The sequence below is a fragment of the Mustela nigripes genome, chromosome 17 (genome assembly GCF_022355385.1).
Source record: "Mustela nigripes isolate SB6536 chromosome 17, MUSNIG.SB6536, whole genome shotgun sequence".
Taxonomy (NCBI): Eukaryota; Metazoa; Chordata; class Mammalia; order Carnivora; family Mustelidae; genus Mustela; species Mustela nigripes.
Window position 1 is genome coordinate 7,718,448 of NC_081573.1, and position 7,127 is coordinate 7,725,574.

The window sequence follows — 7,127 nt, forward strand, 5'->3', positions numbered from 1 at the left end:
TACAACCCTGAGATCATGACCTGAGCCAAAATCAAGAGTTGGATGCTTAACTGACTGAATCACCCAAGCATCCTGAAGGTGCCATTATTTGACAATCTCCCATTCTACCCAGAGAGGTTAAGAAACTCTCCTGAAGGCATTCAGCTAGCAAGCAGCCTGGTGGGTTACTTAAACCCCAGCAGCCTCTCAGAATCCTTTCAAGACTCACTCATCCTGAGCTAGAAATAAGCATAGCCACACAGAGAGCTCTCCAAAAGCACAATGAAAGAAAGATAATGAGGTTTGTGGCCCAATGACACTGTTGCAAATTTAAAATACACACAAAGAAACTAACTGTAAGGATACACATGAATCTTAATAAAAGAACAGAAGAAGGATGGAGGCCAAAAATTAAGCACGCTAGAGTGGATGCCTATGGGAGGGGGGCAGATGAAAGGGGGAAATTTCTAAAATTAAATTTGATCAAAGATGATTGCACAGAATCAGTTCAAGTCTGTGTGCTTGTGGTACCTAAGTAGGGAAGCATGGAGACTCCCAGGGAGGGGGAGATGGTGGGGGAGGGGGTGGGGTGGGGGGACACATGTACCTGGGAGAAACTTGGTCGGAGAAGAGGGACCAGCAAGAAACAGAGGCAGGGTGGTAAAGCTGTGTGAGGGTAACCCTGCAGCCAGGCTGCCAAGGGTTCAAATCCCAACTCAACCTCAGGGGATTCAAATTCCCTGTGGCTTTGTTTCCTGTATTTTTTTTTAAATAAGTAATTCTTTATGATTTTTTTAATTAACATATAATGTGTTATTTGTTTCAGGAGTTTAGGTCTGTGATTTATCAGTCTTACACAATTCACAGCGCTCACCATACTTTTTTTTTTAATGCCAACATGGGGTTTGAACTCACGACCCAGAGATCAAGAGTCACGTGCCCTAGGGACTGAGCCCGCCAGGCACCTACCCGCCCTAATATTTTTAAAGCCACACCCTCAAGAGAGATAACATATAAAGCCTCTTTTACCCCTCCCACAGACCTAAGGCAAGAAATCTATATTGCTCCTGGATGTTCTTACGGAAAGCCCATTTTTCTCTCTCTTGGATACTGCGCAGTGTATCCTCTGACTTGCCTTTTAAAAGGCTGGCTCTGGCTGCTGTGGAAAGGGGGCAAGAGTAAAAGCGGGGAGCCCAGAAAGAGGCTCCCGTGAGAGAGTCTAGTCAGGACCCATTGGGGGCCAGTACCTCGGTGGTGATGACAATTGGGGCAGGCGTGATGGGGTCAGATTGAGAATCTAAGACGGCAAAGGCTGATGGATTGGATGTAGGTGTGAGGGAAAGAGGGGGTGTCAAGGGCAAATGCAAGGTTTTTGGCCTGAGCGACAGGGAGAGTTTGGAATTTATCCCAGAGGCAGTCGGAAGTCATAGGAAGATGTTGAGCCTGGGGGGGGGGGGGGGGGGGAGGGGACTGGGTCAGATGCCATAATCACCAAGGAGGCAGCCAGGACTGGGAACACAGGCCTGGGAGACAGGCCACGAGGATGGATTCTAGCCCTGGCTCAGCCCCCAACTCACTGTGGGCTCCTGGGCAGGATAAAACTATTCTCTGGGCCTCTATTTCTCCAACCTACAAAGAGCCTGGTAGGAATAAAAGCACCCTGAAAGCCCCCTCAGGGCAAGTATTTTTGGTCCAAGATTCTCTGACTCAAATATTCTCAGGATGAGATAAATACACAATCATTATTCAAGGATCAACTTCTTCTTTTGAATCCTCCACCCCGAAGTCCCCTTGGAGGGGCACAGAATTTCTCTGGTCTGGGCAGGAGGGACATAACATCAGTGACAATGGCGGGTAGTATTTGTTGAGCATACATCCTGTGCCAAGGGCTGTCTGCGCTCTGTCAACACTGAGATCAGACAGGAGACCTGAGAGGTGGGTGCTTTATTATCCGCCCCTATTTGTAAGTGGGGAAACTGAGGCTCTGAAGAGGTGAAATGATTTGTCCAAAGCCATGTAGGAGCGCAAGGACTCTAGTGATGTCTCCCCACCTGCACGGCTACCTATCGCCTTGGTCCAGCCAGCCACCAGCCCTGCTCATCTGGATAGTCAGAGTCACCTGCTCGCTGGGCTCCTTCTACCCTCCAACCCCCAACATACTATGTTTTTCATACACAACTAGAAGGATCTTTGATAAAGCCGATGTCAACTCACATCCCTCCTCTACTCAAACCTCTCCCACAGTTGTCATCTCACTCTGAGTAGAAGCTAAGACTTTACAGTGGTCCTCAAGGCCCCACACAGTCTGCTCCCTGCCTAACTGGCCTCATTCCTCCCACTCTCCCCTCCCCCACTCTGCTCTAGCTTCCCTGGGCTCCTCTTTCTTCTGCCAACATGCCAGGTGCACTCCTGCCTCAGGGCCTTTGCACCTGCTCTTCTCTCTGCCTGGAGCCCTCTTCCCCCAGAGACCCATATGGCCCACTCCCTCACCTCCTCCTCCTTCAGGCCTCTGCTCAAATGCCACCTCCTCAGTGAGGCCTCCCCTGTCCACTATATTTAAACCCAAAGCCCTACTCTCACCCTCTTGTGTTCCGGCCCCTCATCCCCCTTTCCAGATATATTTTCTCTGCAGTCTTTATCATCTAACACACCATATATATATATATATATAGTTTGTTTTTTTTAACTTCTTTTGCATGTTGATTGTCTATTTCCCTAGCATGTGAGCTTATGAGGTCAGGAATTTGTGTCTCTTTTGTTCACTGCTGTATCTCCAGTGCCTAAAACAGTGCCCAACACATAGCACATGCTTGATAAATATTATTGTCAAATTGATGAGTAAGGATTTGTCTTCAAGGCTGATGCTTGTAACCACCATACATTGTGTTCAAAACACTGTGTTGACTCTTCACGTGTTGGCTTCTGATCACATCTTTCCATCTCTCCTGCCCCTGCTAGGGTCCGGACAAAGAGCCCCTTCCTCCCTGGAGTCTGTTCTAGCTCACCCCTTCCCCCCACATTGCCCTGTTGGTGCCCATGTCACTCCCCTGTGTAAACTCCTCCAATGACTCCAGGATTGCCTCTCATAACCACCACACCTGGGTTTTTCATACTGTTGGTCACAACCAGTTAGGGGACTGTGAAATCAACCAACATTCTTCAGCAGAAAAGAATAGACCGGAGTCTGTGCACAGAGTGTAGACATAGTGCAGAGATAGGTGAAGTACAATTTCATGAAACTTCTGTTTCAGTGTTGCATGCATTCAGTTGTGATGTAATATCTCTTATCGTGGTCAAAACAGTTTGCAAAATCCTGTACTCCATAGTCCAGACTCCTAAATCCCATGCACAGACAGAAAGGAGACTGTTGATACCAGTTCAGATTTCTCTCTTAGCTGGTGGGGACCCAAGCCAAATGGTTTCACCTGCTTTGGTTCTTGGACTCCTTGCCACACCCTAACCACTGTTACAGTTCTCCATTGATAGATGATGAGATGAGGCTCAGACTGGGGAAAGCCCATGCCTGAGATCACAGGGCTGGGAAGAAGAGCCAATCTCCCTCCTCAAACTGCGCACTTGCTGGCCTGCCCTGCCCCTCCCAATCCCCCCCCCCACCCCATCTACATGGATGGCTCAGGTTTGCCGCCCCATCCTCAGCACCCCAGGTGCAAGGTGCCTCATAGATCCTCAGCGGGCAGTACCATTTGAACGCCCATTTTGCAGGCAGGAATACTGAGACAAGCATTTCCAGGAATCCACCATTCTATCACTCCTTCTCCCAACTTCTTTAAGTAGCAGGAGAGAGAAACGGCTAAGGCCATGTCTTTGACTGCCTGGGTTCAAATCTCATGTTTCAACACCGTGTGATCTCAGGCAACCTCTCTGGGCCTCAGTTTCCTTTCCTGCAAAATGGGAATAATAATAGTACTTACCCATAAGGCCATGCTTAGGACTTCAGTAAGTTGGAATACATGCAAAGTTCTTCACTCAGCAGGCACAACCCTTTGTCGGGAATCATCCCCACAGCCCTATGTAATTAGATTTCTAATTGTTGTGGAGACCCAGAGGCCCTTGCCTGTGTTCCTACAGCTAGAAAATGGGAGGCTGAGAATTTGGATGCAGATCAGGCTGGGCTTTTAGCCACTGAGTCACAATAGCCCTTGGGATATTAGTATCGGCAGCAACACCAGGAGCATTTTCCAAATTAAGGAACATGAAACTCAGAGAGGGTAAGGACATGCCCAAGTCACACAGCGTGTTGTCAGAGCCAAGATTTAAACCCAGGTTTGTGTGTTTCCGGGGGCAGGCTGACCTTTGCCCCATGACCCCCCCAATAAAGCTCTGATGGAGCAGGAGAAAAAAACACATTGAGTGGTGCCTTTGCCTCAGCTCGGTCTGAGAGGGGGTCTTCTATCCTTGGCTCCAGCCTTTCCGTACCCACCCTACGGTGACTGCTCACCTGAAGACCTGGGGGTAGAGATACTGGGGTGGCATGGATGATGGCCTCTGATTGGGGCCCTGCAATCCCCCAGGATTTGGTGCTTGGAAAGCTGACGTTAGGTTGCCATGGCAATGGGTTTGGGGCGGTTGCCATAGCAGCTGAACTAGCCTGGGTTTAAAAATATCTAGGAGGAGGTTTGTGTTTGTGTGTGAGTGTGAGTGCGTGACCAACCGTGCTGTCGTGTGTGTCCAAATGGGAGGGCTTGGGGGGGGGTGTGTTAGCTGGGGCTGCAGGCATGACTTGGGGGTGGGGGCTGACCAATACTGGGGATTTCCGTGTGTGTTGAGCATGTTGCTGAGTGGCCTGTGAGGTCCCGTGTATTTTGTGCATTCGACTACGAGAGCCCTGGATCTGAATGTGTGTGATTATCCAGTTTGGTAGAAGGCAGGATTGGGTCTATTTGTCAGTCTACATATCGCATGTCACTAACATGTATGCCTTATGTAACATAGGCTGTTTATGTCTTATGGCTTTGATCATGTACTTGTAACTTTCAGGGTATGTGTGGCCAAGTGTGGAGTTATTTTGGCTTATTTTGGCTACATGTGCACCTGGGACATACTCGGGTATCAGATGTGTGTCTCTCTATTTTTGCATGAGAGCCTGTGATATATATGGTCCACATGACTGAATGTGCATTATGCATTATGGGTGACTCTGTGTGTGTGTGTGTGTGTGTGTGTGTACCTATCCCCATGACTCTTCTTCATATATCAGCCTATGCCAGTGTGAGACTGTTGAGTACACACCTGTATGTCTGCAGGAGGGCTGGTGTGAATGTGTGTGTGCTGGGGATGTGGAAATTCATGCCAAACTCTATAGATGTAGGGATATGTACCTTTGTGATGGGAGTATATGTGAATCAAAGGGTCTGAGGTGTGGAGCTCAGCCTGACCTGGGTGCCTCCCTGCATCTCTCTTGCCTCTTCCTTGTCTCCATAGCAACTAGCTCCTCAGTTCCCTCCAGGAAGACGGAGGGGGAGGATCCAGACTGCAGTGGACCACAACCCCCTCAAATCCCCCTTGGCTCTGGGGACAATGGGGGGGGAGGGGACAGATGGGAGGCCACTTCATCCTCCCCAGGCCATCTGCTACCGTCCCCATCCTGGGGACCTGAGAGCATGACAAGGGAGGGGCAGAGTGGGATGGAGCAGAGGGAGGGCCCCCAGCTGCCACAATTACCCCCACCTAAGCCCCCTCTGAGCCTAATCTTGTGTCTGGCTGACATAGGAAGAATCCTTGAAGACAAGGAATTCAGGGAGAACACTGAATATTAGCAATGATCCACTCCAAAGAAGGGCCCCCTACTTCAGGTTCTGAAATTAAGCTTGTCCTGAGTTCAAATCCCTGTTTCCTCTCTGCCTGTCTACCTGTGTGCCCTTGGATGAGCCACACTCCATTTTCCTGAGCGTCCACTTTGTTGTTTGAGAATCAGGTTTTCTTAATGACATGAATAGTAATACTTTGTCTATCTACAAGGGCCAAGACTGTTTTGTTCCCTCTTGTACCCCAGTGTTTGGGACAGTGTCTGACACGTAGTAAGGGGGTTTGTAAGTGATGTTGATTGACCTGGGCACCACCTGGATGTTAAGCTCAGCTCTACACGGCTAACACAGGTATTCATTAAATTCAATTCCCTGAGCCCTTGCAGAAATCCTGTGTTGATTCTTCAAGAGATGAATGAAAGATTCGAGAGGGAACTTCCCAGCTGTCAGAGGTGGGAGACATGTGAAGTGAGATTTCTTATTGGGACCAAGTGACGTCACTGAGGCTCAGTTTCTTTCTCTGTAAAAGGGGATAGTAAGAGTACCAGACAGAGTCGGTTGCTCTTGGAATTAAACGTGGTAAGGTTTGTGAAGCGCTTACTTGGAACCAGAGTTAGCACACAGTAAGTGCTCAATAAACGTACATTACAGGTGAGGGCTGCGGAAGGTGTAGATGAGCCCAGGGTCCTTCCTGTAGCCTGGGGGAGCCTGGTCCCTCTCCCAGCTGCGGGAAGGGGCGTGGTCAATTCAGGGGGCGTGGTCCGTGCTTCAAGGGAAGACCAATGGGGGCGCAGAAGGGCGCGGCCCTGACCGACATGGGCGTGGCTTTGATCGGGTGGGAGGGGCCAGGCCGCTGTGGGAGCCTCCGGGAAGAAGATGCTCGGGCCAGCAGCCACCGCCAGCCCTGTCGCCGCTGCCACCCGCACCCGCCGCCCCCCGGGTCTCCATTAGCGGCTGCCTCCGCCTCCCACCTCCGGTCCCCCTCCTCCGGCCCCCCGCCCCGAGCAGGGTCTGGGGGGCTCGGCCCTCCACCCGGGGGAGCAAACAAGGGGGTCCGGACCGCCCCCAGTGGCGCGGCCAGTCCCTGGTCTCGGTAATCTTGAGAGAGACCCCACCCTTCAGTTCTCTCCGGGCCGTATTGGGGACCCCCCTTGCCCTCCCGTCCTGCTCACATCCGCTCTCCAGGCTCTCCAGGCTCTGACAGCCCCCCAGAACCAGCTCCCCCCCCTCCGCCCCCCCCCCGGCCGGCCGCCGCCCCCCCCCCCCCCCCCCCCCCCCCCCCCCCCCCCCCCCCCCCCCCCCCCCCCCCCCCCCCCCCCCCCCCCCGACCATGAGGATGATGGCCGCCGGCGCGGTGCACGGCCTCTTCACGGCCTCCGCGGC